Source organism: Haliotis cracherodii, unplaced genomic scaffold (genome assembly GCF_022045235.1).
Source record: "Haliotis cracherodii isolate W230 unplaced genomic scaffold, xgHalCrac1.p SCAF_8, whole genome shotgun sequence".
In the NCBI taxonomy this organism is placed as follows: Eukaryota; Metazoa; Mollusca; class Gastropoda; order Lepetellida; family Haliotidae; genus Haliotis; species Haliotis cracherodii.
In genome coordinates this window covers 40,497,951-40,512,741 of record NW_027266341.1, presented here as the reverse complement: position 1 = coordinate 40,512,741, position 14,791 = coordinate 40,497,951, and the positions used below count along the sequence as shown (strand labels likewise).

Genomic DNA, 14,791 nt, shown 5'->3' with positions numbered 1-14,791 from the left:
TACTTAGGATTCATTCCACGTTTGTGATTTGCGAAAAAAACATAGAGAGTACAGATAATGTCAACAGCTGAAGTGGTTTGTACAATGTATATTGTTTGGTGATTACATCGTGGCAGTGGTTATCTCCCATTGACCGTGATTGAGACTGTATGGCTGCTCCTGTGTAAACTGTCCAGTTGAGAGAAGTTGGTGGGATGTTTGTGAGATAAGACATCAATATACATGGTGTTAACTGTCTAGTTGAGAGAAGCTGGTGGGAAGTTTGTGAGATAAGACATCGTTACACCTTAATTAGCCCCCTGATCGTGATCAAATACGTTTCCAGTCATGTTTCAATGGTACAAAGTCTTGATATTGGAAATGATGGAACCAGTAAGAGGAAATGCCGTGAGAGAAAAGAAAACATACAATCAATGGTACACGAAAGAGATTCATGTTCGTTTACAGGTGGTTCCGTGGTGTAGTGGTTATCACGTCTGCTTAACACGCAGAAGGCCGAGAGTTCGAGCCTCGCCGGAACCTTACTTTTGGGGGGGATTTCCATTATTTCATGGAATGTATACATCTCTCTTTCTCAGGTAAAAACCTACCACCAGCGAAGGGGGCTTGATACTACTTAATGTTTTGTTTCTTGTCACCTTTTACAAATGTACACCACCCCTCAGCAGATCCTCAACTTGCCGTGCTCTGTTAGTGTCCGTGGCAGGTATAAGTCTTTACAAACACTGCAGCAACACTGCAGAGGTTCAGTGGTGTAGTGGTTATCACGTCTGCTTCACACGCAGAAGGCCGCGAGTTCGAGCCTCGCCTGAACCTTGATGTTTTGGCTCTTCTATGAATTGTTATTTTACTTCTCTCTTGCTGGCACACACAGCGTATTGTGTTGACTGTGTCCACTGTTGATTAATTATGAAGTCACGCACAAAGTGTCTATATGAAGTGGCTAATCGACATTTACTTGGAAAAATAGATAAGCCAAACCACTCAGAATGCCTCTCTTCCCTCCATCTCTGCCACATGTGACTGAGAGGAACGGTCATCAATAACCAGAGTTACTAGCCTGAGCTGGCACTCACCCTGGTTCGCTTCGCGCTCAGAAAGAGAGGCTGTCTATCGTCCTCGTGGTTTGGTAGACTGTCAGTTTTACCTGAAGTCATGGCGATGCATATTATAAAAATGATCCCTAAAAGTATGATCTTAACTAACATATGGCGGAATTTGTACCTACTTCTTTTCAAAAGGCACGCCAGTGTGGTATGCAACAGCATGTAACATTCCTGCTAAATCTTTTGAAAAATCTTCATCAGGTCAATCAGTTACAGACATCGCCACCTCTGTGTACTTAGGATTCATTCCACGTTTGTGATTTGCGAAAAAAACATAGAGAGTACAGATAATGTCAACAGCTGAAGTGGTTTGTACAATGTATATTGTTTGGTGATTACATCGTGGCAGTGGTTATCTCCCATTGACCGTGATTGAGACTGTATGGCTGCTCCTGTGTAAACTGTCCAGTTGAGAGAAGTTGGTGGGATGTTTGTGAGATAAGACATCAATATACATGGTGTTAACTGTCTAGTTGAGAGAAGCTGGTGGGAAGTTTGTGAGATAAGACATCGTTACACCTTAATTAGCCCCCTGATCGTGATCAAATACGTTTCCAGTCATGTTTCAATGGTACAAAGTCCTGATATTGGAAATGATGGAACCAGTAAGAGGAAATGCCGTGAGAGAAAAGAAAACATACAATCAATGGTACACGAAAGAGATTCATGCTCGTTTACAGGTGGTTCCGTGGTGTAGTGGTTATCACGTCTGCTTAACACGCAGAAGGCCGCGAGTTCGAGCCTCGCCGGAACCTTACTTTTGGGGGGATTTCCATTATTTCATGGAATGTATACATCTCTCTTTCTCAGGTAAAAACCTACCACCACCGAAGGGGGCTTGATACTACTTAATGTTTTGTTTCTTGTCACCTTTTACAAATGTACACCACCCCTCAGCAGATCCTCAACTTGCCGTGCTCTGTTAGTGTCCGTGGCAGGTATAAGTCTTTACAAACACTGCAACAACACAGCTGCGGTTCAGTGGTGTAGTGGTTATCACGTCTGCTTCACACGCAGAAGGCCGCGAGTTCGAGCCTCGCCTGAACCTTGATGTTTTGGCTCTTCTATGAATTGTTATTTTACTTCTCTCTTGCTGGCACACACAGCGTATTGTGTTGACTGTGTCCACTGTTGATTAATTATGAAGTCACGCACAAAGTGTCTATATGAAGTGGCTAATCGACATTTACTTGGAAAAATAGATAAGCCAAACCACTCAGAATGCCTCTCTTCCCTCCATCTCTGCCACATGTGACTGAGAGGAACGGTCATCAATAACCAGAGTTACTAGCCTGAGCTGGCACTCACCCTGGTTCGCTTCGCGCTCAGAAAGAGAGGCTGTCTATCGTCCTCGTGGTTTGGTAGACTGTCAGTTTTACCTGAAGTCATGGCGATGCATACTATAGAAATGATCCCTAAAAGTATGATCTTAACTAACATATGGCGGAATTTGTACCTACTTCTTTTCAAAAGGCACGCCAGTGTGGTATGCAACAGCATGTAACATTCCTGCTAAATCTTTTGAAAAATCTTCATCAGGTCAATCAGTTACAGACATCGCCACCTCTGTGTACTTAGGATTCATTCCACGTTTGTGATTTGCGAAAAAAACATAGAGAGTACAGATAATGTCAACAGCTGAAGTGGTTTGTACAATGTATATTGTTTGGTGATTACATCGTGGCAGTGGTTATCTCCCATTGACCGTGATTGAGACTGTATGGCTGCTCCTGTGTAAACTGTCCAGTTGAGAGAAGTTGGTGGGATGTTTGTGAGATAAGACATCAATATACATGGTGTTAACTGTCTAGTTGAGAGAAGCTGGTGGGAAGTTTGTGAGATAAGACATCGTTACACCTTAATTAGCCCCCTGATCGTGATCAAATACGTTTCCAGTCATGTTTCAATGGTACAAAGTCCTGATATTGGAAATGATGGAACCAGTAAGAGGAAATGCCGTGAGAGAAAAGAAAACATACAATCAATGGTACACGAAAGAGATTCATGCTCGTTTACAGGTGGTTCCGTGGTGTAGTGGTTATCACGTCTGCTTAACACGCAGAAGGCCGCGAGTTCGAGCCTCGCCGGAACCTTACTTTTGGGGGGATTTCCATTATTTCATGGAATGTATACATCTCTCTTTCTCAGGTAAAAACCTACCACCACCGAAGGGGGCTTGATACTACTTAATGTTTTGTTTCTTGTCACCTTTTACAAATGTACACCACCCCTCAGCAGATCCTCAACTTGCCGTGCTCTGTTAGTGTCCGTGGCAGGTATAAGTCTTTACAAACACTGCAACAACACAGCTGCGGTTCAGTGGTGTAGTGGTTATCACGTCTGCTTCACACGCAGAAGGCCGCGAGTTCGAGCCTCGCCTGAACCTTGATGTTTTGGCTCTTCTATGAATTGTTATTTTACTTCTCTCTTGCTGGCACACACAGCGTATTGTGTTGACTGTGTCCACTGTTGATTAATTATGAAGTCACGCACAAAGTGTCTATATGAAGTGGCTAATCGACATTTACTTGGAAAAATAGATAAGCCAAACCACTCAGAATGCCTCTCTTCCCTCCATCTCTGCCACATGTGACTGAGAGGAACGGTCATCAATAACCAGAGTTACTAGCCTGAGCTGGCACTCACCCTGGTTCGCTTCGCGCTCAGAAAGAGAGGCTGTCTATCGTCCTCGTGGTTTGGTAGACTGTCAGTTTTACCTGAAGTCATGGCGATGCATACTATAGAAATGATCCCTAAAAGTATGATCTTAACTAACATATGGCGGAATTTGTACCTACTTCTTTTCAAAAGGCACGCCAGTGTGGTATGCAACAGCATGTAACATTCCTGCTAAATCTTTTGAAAAATCTTCATCAGGTCAATCAGTTACAGACATCGCCACCTCTGTGTACTTAGGATTCATTCCACGTTTGTGATTTGCGAAAAAAACATAGAGAGTACAGATAATGTCAACAGCTGAAGTGGTTTGTACAATGTATATTGTTTGGTGATTACATCGTGGCAGTGGTTATCTCCCATTGACCGTGATTGAGACTGTATGGCTGCTCCTGTGTAAACTGTCCAGTTGAGAGAAGTTGGTGGGATGTTTGTGAGATAAGACATCAATATACATGGTGTTAACTGTCTAGTTGAGAGAAGCTGGTGGGAAGTTTGTGAGATAAGACATCGTTACACCTTAATTAGCCCCCTGATCGTGATCAAATACGTTTCCAGTCATGTTTCAATGGTACAAAGTCCTGATATTGGAAATGATGGAACCAGTAAGAGGAAATGCCGTGAGAGAAAAGAAAACATACAATCAATGGTACACGAAAGAGATTCACGCTCGTTTACAGGTGGTTCCGTGGTGTAGTGGTTATCACGTCTGCTTAACACGCAGAAGGCCGCGAGTTCGAGCCTCGCCGGAACCTTACTTTTGGGGGGATTTCCATTATTTCATGGAATGTATACATCTCTCTTTCTCAGGTAAAAACCTACCACCACCGAAGGGGGCTTGATACTACTTAATGTTTTGTTTCTTGTCACCTTTTACAAATGTACACCACCCCTCAGCAGATCCTCAACTTGCCGTGCTCTGTTAGTGTCCGTGGCAGGTATAAGTCTTTACAAACACTGCAACAACACAGCTGCGGTTCAGTGGTGTAGTGGTTATCACGTCTGCTTCACACGCAGAAGGCCGCGAGTTCGAGCCTCGCCTGAACCTTGATGTTTTGGCTCTTCTATGAATTGTTATTTTACTTCTCTCTTGCTGGCACACACAGCGTATTGTGTTGACTGTGTCCACTGTTGATTAATTATGAAGTCACGCACAAAGTGTCTATATGAAGTGGCTAATCGACATTTACTTGGAAAAATAGATAAGCCAAACCACTCAGAATGCCTCTCTTCCCTCCATCTCTGCCACATGTGACTGAGAGGAACGGTCATCAATAACCAGAGTTACTAGCCTGAGCTGGCACTCACCCTGGTTCGCTTCGCGCTCAGAAAGAGAGGCTGTCTATCGTCCTCGTGGTTTGGTAGACTGTCAGTTTTACCTGAAGTCATGGCGATGCATACTATAGAAATGATCCCTAAAAGTATGATCTTAACTAACATATGGCGGAATTTGTACCTACTTCTTTTCAAAAGGCACGCCAGTGTGGTATGCAACAGCATGTAACATTCCTGCTAATCTTTTGAAAAATCTTCATCAGGTCAATCAGTTACAGACATCGCCACCTCTGTGTACTTAGGATTCATTCCACGTTTGTGATTTGCGAAAAAAACATAGAGAGTACAGATAATGTCAACAGCTGAAGTGGTTTGTACAATGTATATTGTTTGGTGATTACATCGTGGCAGTGGTTATCTCCCATTGACCGTGATTGAGACTGTATGGCTGCTCCTGTGTAAACTGTCCAGTTGAGAGAAGTTGGTGGGATGTTTGTGAGATAAGACATCAATATACATGGTGTTAACTGTCTAGTTGAGAGAAGCTGGTGGGAAGTTTGTGAGATAAGACATCGTTACACCTTAATTAGCCCCCTGATCGTGATCAAATACGTTTCCAGTCATGTTTCAATGGTACAAAGTCCTGATATTGGAAATGATGGAACCAGTAAGAGGAAATGCCGTGAGAGAAAAGAAAACATACAATCAATGGTACACGAAAGAGATTCATGCTCGTTTACAGGTGGTTCCGTGGTGTAGTGGTTATCACGTCTGCTTAACACGCAGAAGGCCGCGAGTTCGAGCCTCGCCGGAACCTTACTTTTGGGGGGGATTTCCATTATTTCATGGAATGTATACATCTCTCTTTCTCAGGTAAAAACCTACCACCAGCGAAGGGGGCTTGATACTACTTAATGTTTTGTTTCTTGTCACCTTTTACAAATGTACACCACCCCTCAGCAGATCCTCAACTTGCCGTGCTCTGTTAGTGTCCGTGGCAGGTATAAGTCTTTACAAACACTGCAACAACACAGCTGCGGTTCAGTGGTGTAGTGGTTATCACGTCTGCTTCACACGCAGAAGGCCGCGAGTTCGAGCCTCGCCTGAACCTTGATGTTTTGGCTCTTCTATGAATTGTTATTTTACTTCTCTCTTGCTGGCACACACAGCGTATTGTGTTGACTGTGTCCACTGTTGATTAATTATGAAGTCACGCACAAAGTGTCTTTATGAAGTGGCTAATCGACATTTACTTGGAAAAATAGATAAGCCAAACCACTCAGAATGCCTCTCTTCCCTCCATCTCTGCCACATGTGACTGAGAGGAACGGTCATCAATAACCAGAGTTACTAGCCTGAGCTGGCACTCACCCTGGTTCGCTTCGCGCTCAGAAAGAGAGGCTGTCTATCGTCCTCGTGGTTTGGTAGACTGTCAGTTTTACCTGAAGTCATGGCGATGCATACTATAGAAATGATCCCTAAAAGTATGATCTTAACAAACATATGGCGGAATTTGTACCTACTTCTTTTCAAAAGGCACGCCAGTGTGGTATGCAACAGCATGTAACATTCCTGCTAAATCTTTTGAAAAATCTTCATCAGGTCAATCAGTTACAGACATCGCCACCTCTGTGTACTTAGGATTCATTCCACGTTTGTGATTTGCGAAAAAAACATAGAGAGTACAGATAATGTCAACAGCTGAAGTGGTTTGTACAATGTATATTGTTTGGTGATTACATCGTGGCAGTGGTTATCTCCCATTGACCGTGATTGAGACTGTATGGCTGCTCCTGTGTAAACTGTCCAGTTGAGAGAAGTTGGTGGGATGTTTGTGAGATAAGACATCAATATACATGGTGTTAACTGTCTAGTTGAGAGAAGCTGGTGGGAAGTTTGTGAGATAAGACATCGTTACACCTTAATTAGCCCCCTGATCGTGATCAAATACGTTTCCAGTCATGTTTCAATGGTACAAAGTCCTGATATTGGAAATGATGGAACCAGTAAGAGGAAATGCCGTGAGAGAAAAGAAAACATACAATCAATGGTACACGAAAGAGATTCATGTTCGTTTACAGGTGGTTCCGTGGTGTAGTGGTTATCACGTCTGCTTAACACGCAGAAGGCCGCGAGTTCGAGCCTCGCCGGAACCTTACTTTTGGGGGGATTTCCATTATTTCATGGAATGTATACATCTCTCTTTCTCAGGTAAAAACCTACCACCAGCGAAGGGGGCTTGATACTACTTAATGTTTTGTTTCTTGTCGCCTTTTACAAATGTACACCACCCCTCAGCAGATCCTCAACTTGCCGTGCTCTGTTAGTGTCCGTGGCAGGTATAAGTCTTTACAAACACTGCAGCAACACTGCAGAGGTTCAGTGGTGTAGTGGTTATCACGTCTGCTTCACACGCAGAAGGCCGCGAGTTCGAGCCTCGCCTGAACCTTGATGTTTTGGCTCTTCTATGAATTGTTATTTTACTTCTCTCTTGCTGGCACACACAGCGTATTATATTGACTGTGTCCACTGTTGATTAATTATGAAGTCACGCACAAAGTGTATATATGAAGTGGCTAATCGACATTTACTTGGAAAAATAGATAAGCCAAACCACTCAGAATGCCTCTCTTCCCTCCATCTCTGCCACATGTGACTGAGAGGAACGGTCATCAATAACCAGAGTTACTAGCCTGAGCTGGCACTCACCCTGGTTCGCTTCGCGCTCAGAAAGAGAGGCTGTCTATCGTCCTCGTGGTTTGGTAGACTGTCAGTTTTACCTGAAGTCATGGCGATGCATACTATAGAAATGATCCCTAAAAGTATGATCTTAACTAACATATGGCGGAATTTGTACCTACTTCTTTTCAAAAGGCACGCCAGTGTGGTATGCAACAGCATGTAACATTCCTGCTAATCTTTTGAAAAATCTTCATCAGGTCAATCAGTTACAGACATCGCCACCTCTGTGTACTTAGGATTCATTCCACGTTTGTGATTTGCGAAAAAAACATAGAGAGTACAGATAATGTCAACAGCTGAAGTGGTTTGTACAATGTATATTGTTTGGTGATTACATCGTGGCAGTGGTTATCTCCCATTGACCGTGATTGAGACTGTATGGCTGCTCCTGTGTAAACTGTCCAGTTGAGAGAAGTTGGTGGGATGTTTGTGAGATAAGACATCAATATACATGGTGTTAACTGTCTAGTTGAGAGAAGCTGGTGGGAAGTTTGTGAGATAAGACATCGTTACACCTTAATTAGCCCCCTGATCGTGATCAAATACGTTTCCAGTCATGTTTCAATGGTACAAAGTCCTGATATTGGAAATGATGGAACCAGTAAGAGGAAATGCCGTGAGAGAAAAGAAAACATACAATCAATGGTACACGAAAGAGATTCATGCTCGTTTACAGGTGGTTCCGTGGTGTAGTGGTTATCACGTCTGCTTAACACGCAGAAGGCCGCGAGTTCGAGCCTCGCCGGAACCTTACTTTTGGGGGGGATTTCCATTATTTCATGGAATGTATACATCTCTCTTTCTCAGGTAAAAACCTACCACCAGCGAAGGGGGCTTGATACTACTTAATGTTTTGTTTCTTGTCACCTTTTACAAATGTACACCACCCCTCAGCAGATCCTCAACTTGCCGTGCTCTGTTAGTGTCCGTGGCAGGTATAAGTCTTTACAAACACTGCAACAACACAGCTGCGGTTCAGTGGTGTAGTGGTTATCACGTCTGCTTCACACGCAGAAGGCCGCGAGTTCGAGCCTCGCCTGAACCTTGATGTTTTGGCTCTTCTATGAATTGTTATTTTACTTCTCTCTTGCTGGCACACACAGCGTATTGTGTTGACTGTGTCCACTGTTGATTAATTATGAAGTCACGCACAAAGTGTCTTTATGAAGTGGCTAATCGACATTTACTTGGAAAAATAGATAAGCCAAACCACTCAGAATGCCTCTCTTCCCTCCATCTCTGCCACATGTGACTGAGAGGAACGGTCATCAATAACCAGAGTTACTAGCCTGAGCTGGCACTCACCCTGGTTCGCTTCGCGCTCAGAAAGAGAGGCTGTCTATCGTCCTCGTGGTTTGGTAGACTGTCAGTTTTACCTGAAGTCATGGCGATGCATACTATAGAAATGATCCCTAAAAGTATGATCTTAACAAACATATGGCGGAATTTGTACCTACTTCTTTTCAAAAGGCACGCCAGTGTGGTATGCAACAGCATGTAACATTCCTGCTAAATCTTTTGAAAAATCTTCATCAGGTCAATCAGTTACAGACATCGCCACCTCTGTGTACTTAGGATTCATTCCACGTTTGTGATTTGCGAAAAAAACATAGAGAGTACAGATAATGTCAACAGCTGAAGTGGTTTGTACAATGTATATTGTTTGGTGATTACATCGTGGCAGTGGTTATCTCCCATTGACCGTGATTGAGACTGTATGGCTGCTCCTGTGTAAACTGTCCAGTTGAGAGAAGTTGGTGGGATGTTTGTGAGATAAGACATCAATATACATGGTGTTAACTGTCTAGTTGAGAGAAGCTGGTGGGAAGTTTGTGAGATAAGACATCGTTACACCTTAATTAGCCCCCTGATCGTGATCAAATACGTTTCCAGTCATGTTTCAATGGTACAAAGTCCTGATATTGGAAATGATGGAACCAGTAAGAGGAAATGCCGTGAGAGAAAAGAAAACATACAATCAATGGTACACGAAAGAGATTCATGTTCGTTTACAGGTGGTTCCGTGGTGTAGTGGTTATCACGTCTGCTTAACACGCAGAAGGCCGCGAGTTCGAGCCTCGCCGGAACCTTACTTTTGGGGGGATTTCCATTATTTCATGGAATGTATACATCTCTCTTTCTCAGGTAAAAACCTACCACCAGCGAAGGGGGCTTGATACTACTTAATGTTTTGTTTCTTGTCGCCTTTTACAAATGTACACCACCCCTCAGCAGATCCTCAACTTGCCGTGCTCTGTTAGTGTCCGTGGCAGGTATAAGTCTTTACAAACACTGCAGCAACACTGCAGAGGTTCAGTGGTGTAGTGGTTATCACGTCTGCTTCACACGCAGAAGGCCGCGAGTTCGAGCCTCGCCTGAACCTTGATGTTTTGGCTCTTCTATGAATTGTTATTTTACTTCTCTCTTGCTGGCACACACAGCGTATTGTGTTGACTGTGTCCACTGTTGATTAATTATGAAGTCACGCACAAAGTGTCTATATGAAGTGGCTAATCGACATTTACTTGGAAAAATAGATAAGCCAAACCACTCAGAATGCCTCTCTTCCCTCCATCTCTGCCACATGTCACTGAGAGGAACGGTCATCAATAACCAGAGTTACTAGCCTGAGCTGGCACTCACCCTGGTTCGCTTCGCGCTCAGAAAGAGAGGCTGTCTATCGTCCTCGTGGTTTGGTAGACTGTCAGTTTTACCTGAAGTCATGGCGATGCATACTATAGAAATGATCCCTAAAAGTATGATCTTAACTAACATATGGCGGAATTTGTACCTACTTCTTTTCAAAAGGCACGCCAGTGTGGTATGCAACAGCATGTAACATTCCTGCTAAATCTTTTGAAAAATCTTCATCAGGTCAATCAGTTACAGACATCGCCACCTCTGTGTACTTAGGATTCATTCCACGTTTGTGATTTGCGAAAAAAACATAGAGAGTACAGATAATGTCAACAGCTGAAGTGGTTTGTACAATGTATATTGTTTGGTGATTACATCGTGGCAGTGGTTATCTCCCATTGACCGTGATTGAGACTGTATGGCTGCTCCTGTGTAAACTGTCCAGTTGAGAGAAGTTGGTGGGATGTTTGTGAGATAAGACATCAATATACATGGTGTTAACTGTCTAGTTGAGAGAAGCTGGTGGGAAGTTTGTGAGATAAGACATCGTTACACCTTAATTAGCCCCCTGATCGTGATCAAATACGTTTCCAGTCATGTTTCAATGGTACAAAGTCTTGATATTGGAAATGATGGAACCAGTAAGAGGAAATGCCGTGAGAGAAAAGAAAACATACAATCAATGGTACACGAAAGAGATTCATGTTCGTTTACAGGTGGTTCCGTGGTGTAGTGGTTATCACGTCTGCTTAACACGCAGAAGGCCGCGAGTTCGAGCCTCGCCGGAACCTTACTTTTGGGGGGATTTCCATTATTTCATGGAATGTATACATCTCTCTTTCTCAGGTAAAAACCTACCACCACCGAAGGGGGCTTGATACTACTTAATGTTTTGTTTCTTGTCACCTTTTACAAATGTACACCACCCCTCAGCAGATCCTCAACTTGCCGTGCTCTGTTAGTGTCCGTGGCAGGTATAAGTCTTTACAAACACTGCAGCAACACTGCAGAGGTTCAGTGGTGTAGTGGTTATCACGTCTGCTTCACACGCAGAAGGCCGCGAGTTCGAGCCTCGCCTGAACCTTGATGTTTTGGCTCTTCTATGAATTGTTATTTTACTTCTCTCTTGCTGGCACACACAGCGTATTGTGTTGACTGTGTCCATTATAATGTCAACAGCTGAAGTGGTTTGTACAATGTATATTGTTTGGTGATTACATCGTGGCAGTGGTTATCTCCCATTGACCGTGATTGAGACTGTATGGCTGCTCCTGTGTAAACTGTCCAGTTGAGAGAAGTTGGTGGGATGTTTGTGAGATAAGACATCAATATACATGGTGTTAACTGTCTAGTTGAGAGAAGCTGGTGGGAAGTTTGTGAGATAAGACATCGTTACACCTTAATTAGCCCCCTGATCGTGATCAAATACGTTTCCAGTCATGTTTCAATGGTACAAAGTCTTGATATTGGAAATGATGGAACCAGTAAGAGGAAATGCCGTGAGAGAAAAGAAAACATACAATCAATGGTACACGAAAGAGATTCATGTTCGTTTACAGGTGGTTCCGTGGTGTAGTGGTTATCACGTCTGCTTAACACGCAGAAGGCCGCGAGTTCGAGCCTCGCCGGAACCTTACTTTTGGGGGGGATTTCCATTATTTCATGGAATGTATACATCTCTCTTTCTCAGGTAAAAACCTACCACCACCGAAGGGGGCTTGATACTACTTAATGTTTTGTTTCTTGTCACCTTTTACAAATGTACACCACCCCTCAGCAGATCCTCAACTTGCCGTGCTCTGTTAGTGTCCGTGGCAGGTATAAGTCTTTACAAACACTGCAGCAACACTGCAGAGGTTCAGTGGTGTAGTGGTTATCACGTCTGCTTCACACGCAGAAGGCCGCGAGTTCGAGCCTCGCCTGAACCTTGATGTTTTGGCTCTTCTATGAATTGTTATTTTACTTCTCTCTTGCTGGCACACACAGCGTATTGTGTTGACTGTGTCCACTGTTGATTAATTATGAAGTCACGCACAAAGTGTCTATATGAAGTGGCTAATCGACATTTACTTGGAAAAATAGATAAGCCAAACCACTCAGAATGCCTCTCTTCCCTCCATCTCTGCCACATGTGACTGAGAGGAACGGTCATCAATAACCAGAGTTACTAGCCTGAGCTGGCACTCACCCTGGTTCGCTTCGCGCTCAGAAAGAGAGGCTGTCTATCGTCCTCGTGGTTTGGTAGACTGTCAGTTTTACCTGAAGTCATGGCGATGCATATTATAAAAATGATCCCTAAAAGTATGATCTTAACTAACATATGGCGGAATTTGTACCTACTTCTTTTCAAAAGGCACGCCAGTGTGGTATGCAACAGCATGTAACATTCCTGCTAAATCTTTTGAAAAATCTTCATCAGGTCAATCAGTTACAGACATCGCCACCTCTGTGTACTTAGGATTCATTCCACGTTTGTGATTTGCGAAAAAAACATAGAGAGTACAGATAATGTCAACAGCTGAAGTGGTTTGTACAATGTATATTGTTTGGTGATTACATCGTGGCAGTGGTTATCTCCCATTGACCGTGATTGAGACTGTATGGCTGCTCCTGTGTAAACTGTCCAGTTGAGAGAAGTTGGTGGGATGTTTGTGAGATAAGACATCAATATACATGGTGTTAACTGTCTAGTTGAGAGAAGCTGGTGGGAAGTTTGTGAGATAAGACATCGTTACACCTTAATTAGCCCCCTGATCGTGATCAAATACGTTTCCAGTCATGTTTCAATGGTACAAAGTCCTGATATTGGAAATGATGGAACCAGTAAGAGGAAATGCCGTGAGAGAAAAGAAAACATACAATCAATGGTACACGAAAGAGATTCATGCTCGTTTACAGGTGGTTCCGTGGTGTAGTGGTTATCACGTCTGCTTAACACGCAGAAGGCCGCGAGTTCGAGCCTCGCCGGAACCTTACTTTTGGGGGGATTTCCATTATTTCATGGAATGTATACATCTCTCTTTCTCAGGTAAAAACCTACCACCACCGAAGGGGGCTTGATACTACTTAATGTTTTGTTTCTTGTCACCTTTTACAAATGTACACCACCCCTCAGCAGATCCTCAACTTGCCGTGCTCTGTTAGTGTCCGTGGCAGGTATAAGTCTTTACAAACACTGCAACAACACAGCTGCGGTTCAGTGGTGTAGTGGTTATCACGTCTGCTTCACACGCAGAAGGCCGCGAGTTCGAGCCTCGCCTGAACCTTGATGTTTTGGCTCTTCTATGAATTGTTATTTTACTTCTCTCTTGCTGGCACACACAGCGTATTGTGTTGACTGTGTCCACTGTTGATTAATTATGAAGTCACGCACAAAGTGTCTATATGAAGTGGCTAATCGACATTTACTTGGAAAAATAGATAAGCCAAACCACTCAGAATGCCTCTCTTCCCTCCATCTCTGCCACATGTGACTGAGAGGAACGGTCATCAATAACCAGAGTTACTAGCCTGAGCTGGCACTCACCCTGGTTCGCTTCGCGCTCAGAAAGAGAGGCTGTCTATCGTCCTCGTGGTTTGGTAGACTGTCAGTTTTACCTGAAGTCATGGCGATGCATACTATAGAAATGATCCCTAAAAGTATGATCTTAACTAACATATGGCGGAATTTGTACCTACTTCTTTTCAAAAGGCACGCCAGTGTGGTATGCAACAGCATGTAACATTCCTGCTAAATCTTTTGAAAAATCTTCATCAGGTCAATCAGTTACAGACATCGCCACCTCTGTGTACTTAGGATTCATTCCACGTTTGTGATTTGCGAAAAAAACATAGAGAGTACAGATAATGTCAACAGCTGAAGTGGTTTGTACAATGTATATTGTTTGGTGATTACATCGTGGCAGTGGTTATCTCCCATTGACCGTGATTGAGACTGTATGGCTGCTCCTGTGTAAACTGTCCAGTTGAGAGAAGTTGGTGGGATGTTTGTGAGATAAGACATCAATATACATGGTGTTAACTGTCTAGTTGAGAGAAGCTGGTGGGAAGTTTGTGAGATAAGACATCGTTACACCTTAATTAGCCCCCTGATCGTGATCAAATACGTTTCCAGTCATGTTTCAATGGTACAAAGTCCTGATATTGGAAATGATGGAACCAGTAAGAGGAAATGCCGTGAGAGAAAAGAAAACATACAATCAATGGTACACGAAAGAGATTCACGCTCGTTTACAGGTGGTTCCGTGGTGTAGTGGTTATCACGTCTGCTTAACACGCAGAAGGCCGCGAGTTCGAGCCTCGCCGGAACCTTACTTTTGGGGGGATTTCCATTATTTCATGGAATGTATACATCT

The 14,791-nt window shown here is 43.4% G+C and overlaps 33 non-coding genes across 33 annotated transcripts; 23 read left to right on the top strand and 10 right to left on the bottom strand.

Annotated features, from left to right (window-relative positions):
* The first annotated feature begins 449 nt into the window (after positions 1 to 449).
* Positions 450 to 522, top strand: Trnav-aac (transfer RNA valine (anticodon AAC)). The gene has a single exon. It is a non-coding gene; the product is annotated as a tRNA-Val (tRNA).
* A 221-nt stretch (positions 523 to 743) lies between these two features.
* On the top strand, positions 744 to 816 carry Trnav-cac (transfer RNA valine (anticodon CAC)). The gene has a single exon. It is a non-coding gene; the product is annotated as a tRNA-Val (tRNA).
* Positions 817 to 979: 163 nt separating this feature from the next.
* LOC139451194 (small nucleolar RNA U3) lies at positions 980 to 1,199 on the bottom strand. The gene has a single exon (XR_011652298.1). It is a non-coding gene; the product is annotated as a small nucleolar RNA U3 (small nucleolar RNA).
* A 589-nt stretch (positions 1,200 to 1,788) lies between these two features.
* On the top strand, positions 1,789 to 1,861 carry Trnav-aac (transfer RNA valine (anticodon AAC)). The gene has a single exon. It is a non-coding gene; the product is annotated as a tRNA-Val (tRNA).
* Positions 1,862 to 2,081: 220 nt separating this feature from the next.
* On the top strand, positions 2,082 to 2,154 carry Trnav-cac (transfer RNA valine (anticodon CAC)). Its single transcript has one exon. It is a non-coding gene; the product is annotated as a tRNA-Val (tRNA).
* Positions 2,155 to 2,317: 163 nt separating this feature from the next.
* LOC139451172 (small nucleolar RNA U3) lies at positions 2,318 to 2,537 on the bottom strand. Its single transcript, XR_011652278.1, has one exon. It is a non-coding gene; the product is annotated as a small nucleolar RNA U3 (small nucleolar RNA).
* A 589-nt stretch (positions 2,538 to 3,126) lies between these two features.
* Positions 3,127 to 3,199, top strand: Trnav-aac (transfer RNA valine (anticodon AAC)). The gene has a single exon. It is a non-coding gene; the product is annotated as a tRNA-Val (tRNA).
* Positions 3,200 to 3,419: 220 nt separating this feature from the next.
* Positions 3,420 to 3,492, top strand: Trnav-cac (transfer RNA valine (anticodon CAC)). The gene has a single exon. It is a non-coding gene; the product is annotated as a tRNA-Val (tRNA).
* A 163-nt stretch (positions 3,493 to 3,655) lies between these two features.
* On the bottom strand, positions 3,656 to 3,875 carry LOC139451171 (small nucleolar RNA U3). Its single transcript, XR_011652277.1, has one exon. It is a non-coding gene; the product is annotated as a small nucleolar RNA U3 (small nucleolar RNA).
* A 589-nt stretch (positions 3,876 to 4,464) lies between these two features.
* Positions 4,465 to 4,537, top strand: Trnav-aac (transfer RNA valine (anticodon AAC)). The gene has a single exon. It is a non-coding gene; the product is annotated as a tRNA-Val (tRNA).
* Positions 4,538 to 4,757: 220 nt separating this feature from the next.
* Trnav-cac (transfer RNA valine (anticodon CAC)) lies at positions 4,758 to 4,830 on the top strand. The gene has a single exon. It is a non-coding gene; the product is annotated as a tRNA-Val (tRNA).
* Positions 4,831 to 4,993: 163 nt separating this feature from the next.
* Positions 4,994 to 5,213, bottom strand: LOC139451169 (small nucleolar RNA U3). The gene has a single exon (XR_011652275.1). It is a non-coding gene; the product is annotated as a small nucleolar RNA U3 (small nucleolar RNA).
* A 588-nt stretch (positions 5,214 to 5,801) lies between these two features.
* Trnav-aac (transfer RNA valine (anticodon AAC)) lies at positions 5,802 to 5,874 on the top strand. The gene has a single exon. It is a non-coding gene; the product is annotated as a tRNA-Val (tRNA).
* Positions 5,875 to 6,095: 221 nt separating this feature from the next.
* Trnav-cac (transfer RNA valine (anticodon CAC)) lies at positions 6,096 to 6,168 on the top strand. The gene has a single exon. It is a non-coding gene; the product is annotated as a tRNA-Val (tRNA).
* Positions 6,169 to 6,331: 163 nt separating this feature from the next.
* LOC139451168 (small nucleolar RNA U3) lies at positions 6,332 to 6,551 on the bottom strand. The gene has a single exon (XR_011652274.1). It is a non-coding gene; the product is annotated as a small nucleolar RNA U3 (small nucleolar RNA).
* Positions 6,552 to 7,140: 589 nt separating this feature from the next.
* Trnav-aac (transfer RNA valine (anticodon AAC)) lies at positions 7,141 to 7,213 on the top strand. Its single transcript has one exon. It is a non-coding gene; the product is annotated as a tRNA-Val (tRNA).
* A 220-nt stretch (positions 7,214 to 7,433) lies between these two features.
* On the top strand, positions 7,434 to 7,506 carry Trnav-cac (transfer RNA valine (anticodon CAC)). Its single transcript has one exon. It is a non-coding gene; the product is annotated as a tRNA-Val (tRNA).
* A 163-nt stretch (positions 7,507 to 7,669) lies between these two features.
* LOC139451167 (small nucleolar RNA U3) lies at positions 7,670 to 7,889 on the bottom strand. The gene has a single exon (XR_011652273.1). It is a non-coding gene; the product is annotated as a small nucleolar RNA U3 (small nucleolar RNA).
* A 588-nt stretch (positions 7,890 to 8,477) lies between these two features.
* Positions 8,478 to 8,550, top strand: Trnav-aac (transfer RNA valine (anticodon AAC)). The gene has a single exon. It is a non-coding gene; the product is annotated as a tRNA-Val (tRNA).
* A 221-nt stretch (positions 8,551 to 8,771) lies between these two features.
* Positions 8,772 to 8,844, top strand: Trnav-cac (transfer RNA valine (anticodon CAC)). Its single transcript has one exon. It is a non-coding gene; the product is annotated as a tRNA-Val (tRNA).
* Positions 8,845 to 9,007: 163 nt separating this feature from the next.
* Positions 9,008 to 9,227, bottom strand: LOC139451166 (small nucleolar RNA U3). Its single transcript, XR_011652272.1, has one exon. It is a non-coding gene; the product is annotated as a small nucleolar RNA U3 (small nucleolar RNA).
* A 589-nt stretch (positions 9,228 to 9,816) lies between these two features.
* Positions 9,817 to 9,889, top strand: Trnav-aac (transfer RNA valine (anticodon AAC)). The gene has a single exon. It is a non-coding gene; the product is annotated as a tRNA-Val (tRNA).
* Positions 9,890 to 10,109: 220 nt separating this feature from the next.
* Trnav-cac (transfer RNA valine (anticodon CAC)) lies at positions 10,110 to 10,182 on the top strand. The gene has a single exon. It is a non-coding gene; the product is annotated as a tRNA-Val (tRNA).
* A 163-nt stretch (positions 10,183 to 10,345) lies between these two features.
* LOC139451184 (small nucleolar RNA U3) lies at positions 10,346 to 10,565 on the bottom strand. The gene has a single exon (XR_011652290.1). It is a non-coding gene; the product is annotated as a small nucleolar RNA U3 (small nucleolar RNA).
* A 589-nt stretch (positions 10,566 to 11,154) lies between these two features.
* On the top strand, positions 11,155 to 11,227 carry Trnav-aac (transfer RNA valine (anticodon AAC)). The gene has a single exon. It is a non-coding gene; the product is annotated as a tRNA-Val (tRNA).
* A 220-nt stretch (positions 11,228 to 11,447) lies between these two features.
* Trnav-cac (transfer RNA valine (anticodon CAC)) lies at positions 11,448 to 11,520 on the top strand. Its single transcript has one exon. It is a non-coding gene; the product is annotated as a tRNA-Val (tRNA).
* Positions 11,521 to 11,997: 477 nt separating this feature from the next.
* On the top strand, positions 11,998 to 12,070 carry Trnav-aac (transfer RNA valine (anticodon AAC)). Its single transcript has one exon. It is a non-coding gene; the product is annotated as a tRNA-Val (tRNA).
* Positions 12,071 to 12,291: 221 nt separating this feature from the next.
* Trnav-cac (transfer RNA valine (anticodon CAC)) lies at positions 12,292 to 12,364 on the top strand. Its single transcript has one exon. It is a non-coding gene; the product is annotated as a tRNA-Val (tRNA).
* A 163-nt stretch (positions 12,365 to 12,527) lies between these two features.
* LOC139451193 (small nucleolar RNA U3) lies at positions 12,528 to 12,747 on the bottom strand. The gene has a single exon (XR_011652297.1). It is a non-coding gene; the product is annotated as a small nucleolar RNA U3 (small nucleolar RNA).
* Positions 12,748 to 13,336: 589 nt separating this feature from the next.
* On the top strand, positions 13,337 to 13,409 carry Trnav-aac (transfer RNA valine (anticodon AAC)). Its single transcript has one exon. It is a non-coding gene; the product is annotated as a tRNA-Val (tRNA).
* Positions 13,410 to 13,629: 220 nt separating this feature from the next.
* Positions 13,630 to 13,702, top strand: Trnav-cac (transfer RNA valine (anticodon CAC)). Its single transcript has one exon. It is a non-coding gene; the product is annotated as a tRNA-Val (tRNA).
* A 163-nt stretch (positions 13,703 to 13,865) lies between these two features.
* Positions 13,866 to 14,085, bottom strand: LOC139451165 (small nucleolar RNA U3). Its single transcript, XR_011652271.1, has one exon. It is a non-coding gene; the product is annotated as a small nucleolar RNA U3 (small nucleolar RNA).
* Positions 14,086 to 14,674: 589 nt separating this feature from the next.
* Trnav-aac (transfer RNA valine (anticodon AAC)) lies at positions 14,675 to 14,747 on the top strand. Its single transcript has one exon. It is a non-coding gene; the product is annotated as a tRNA-Val (tRNA).
* The last annotated feature ends 44 nt before the right edge of the window (positions 14,748 to 14,791 follow it).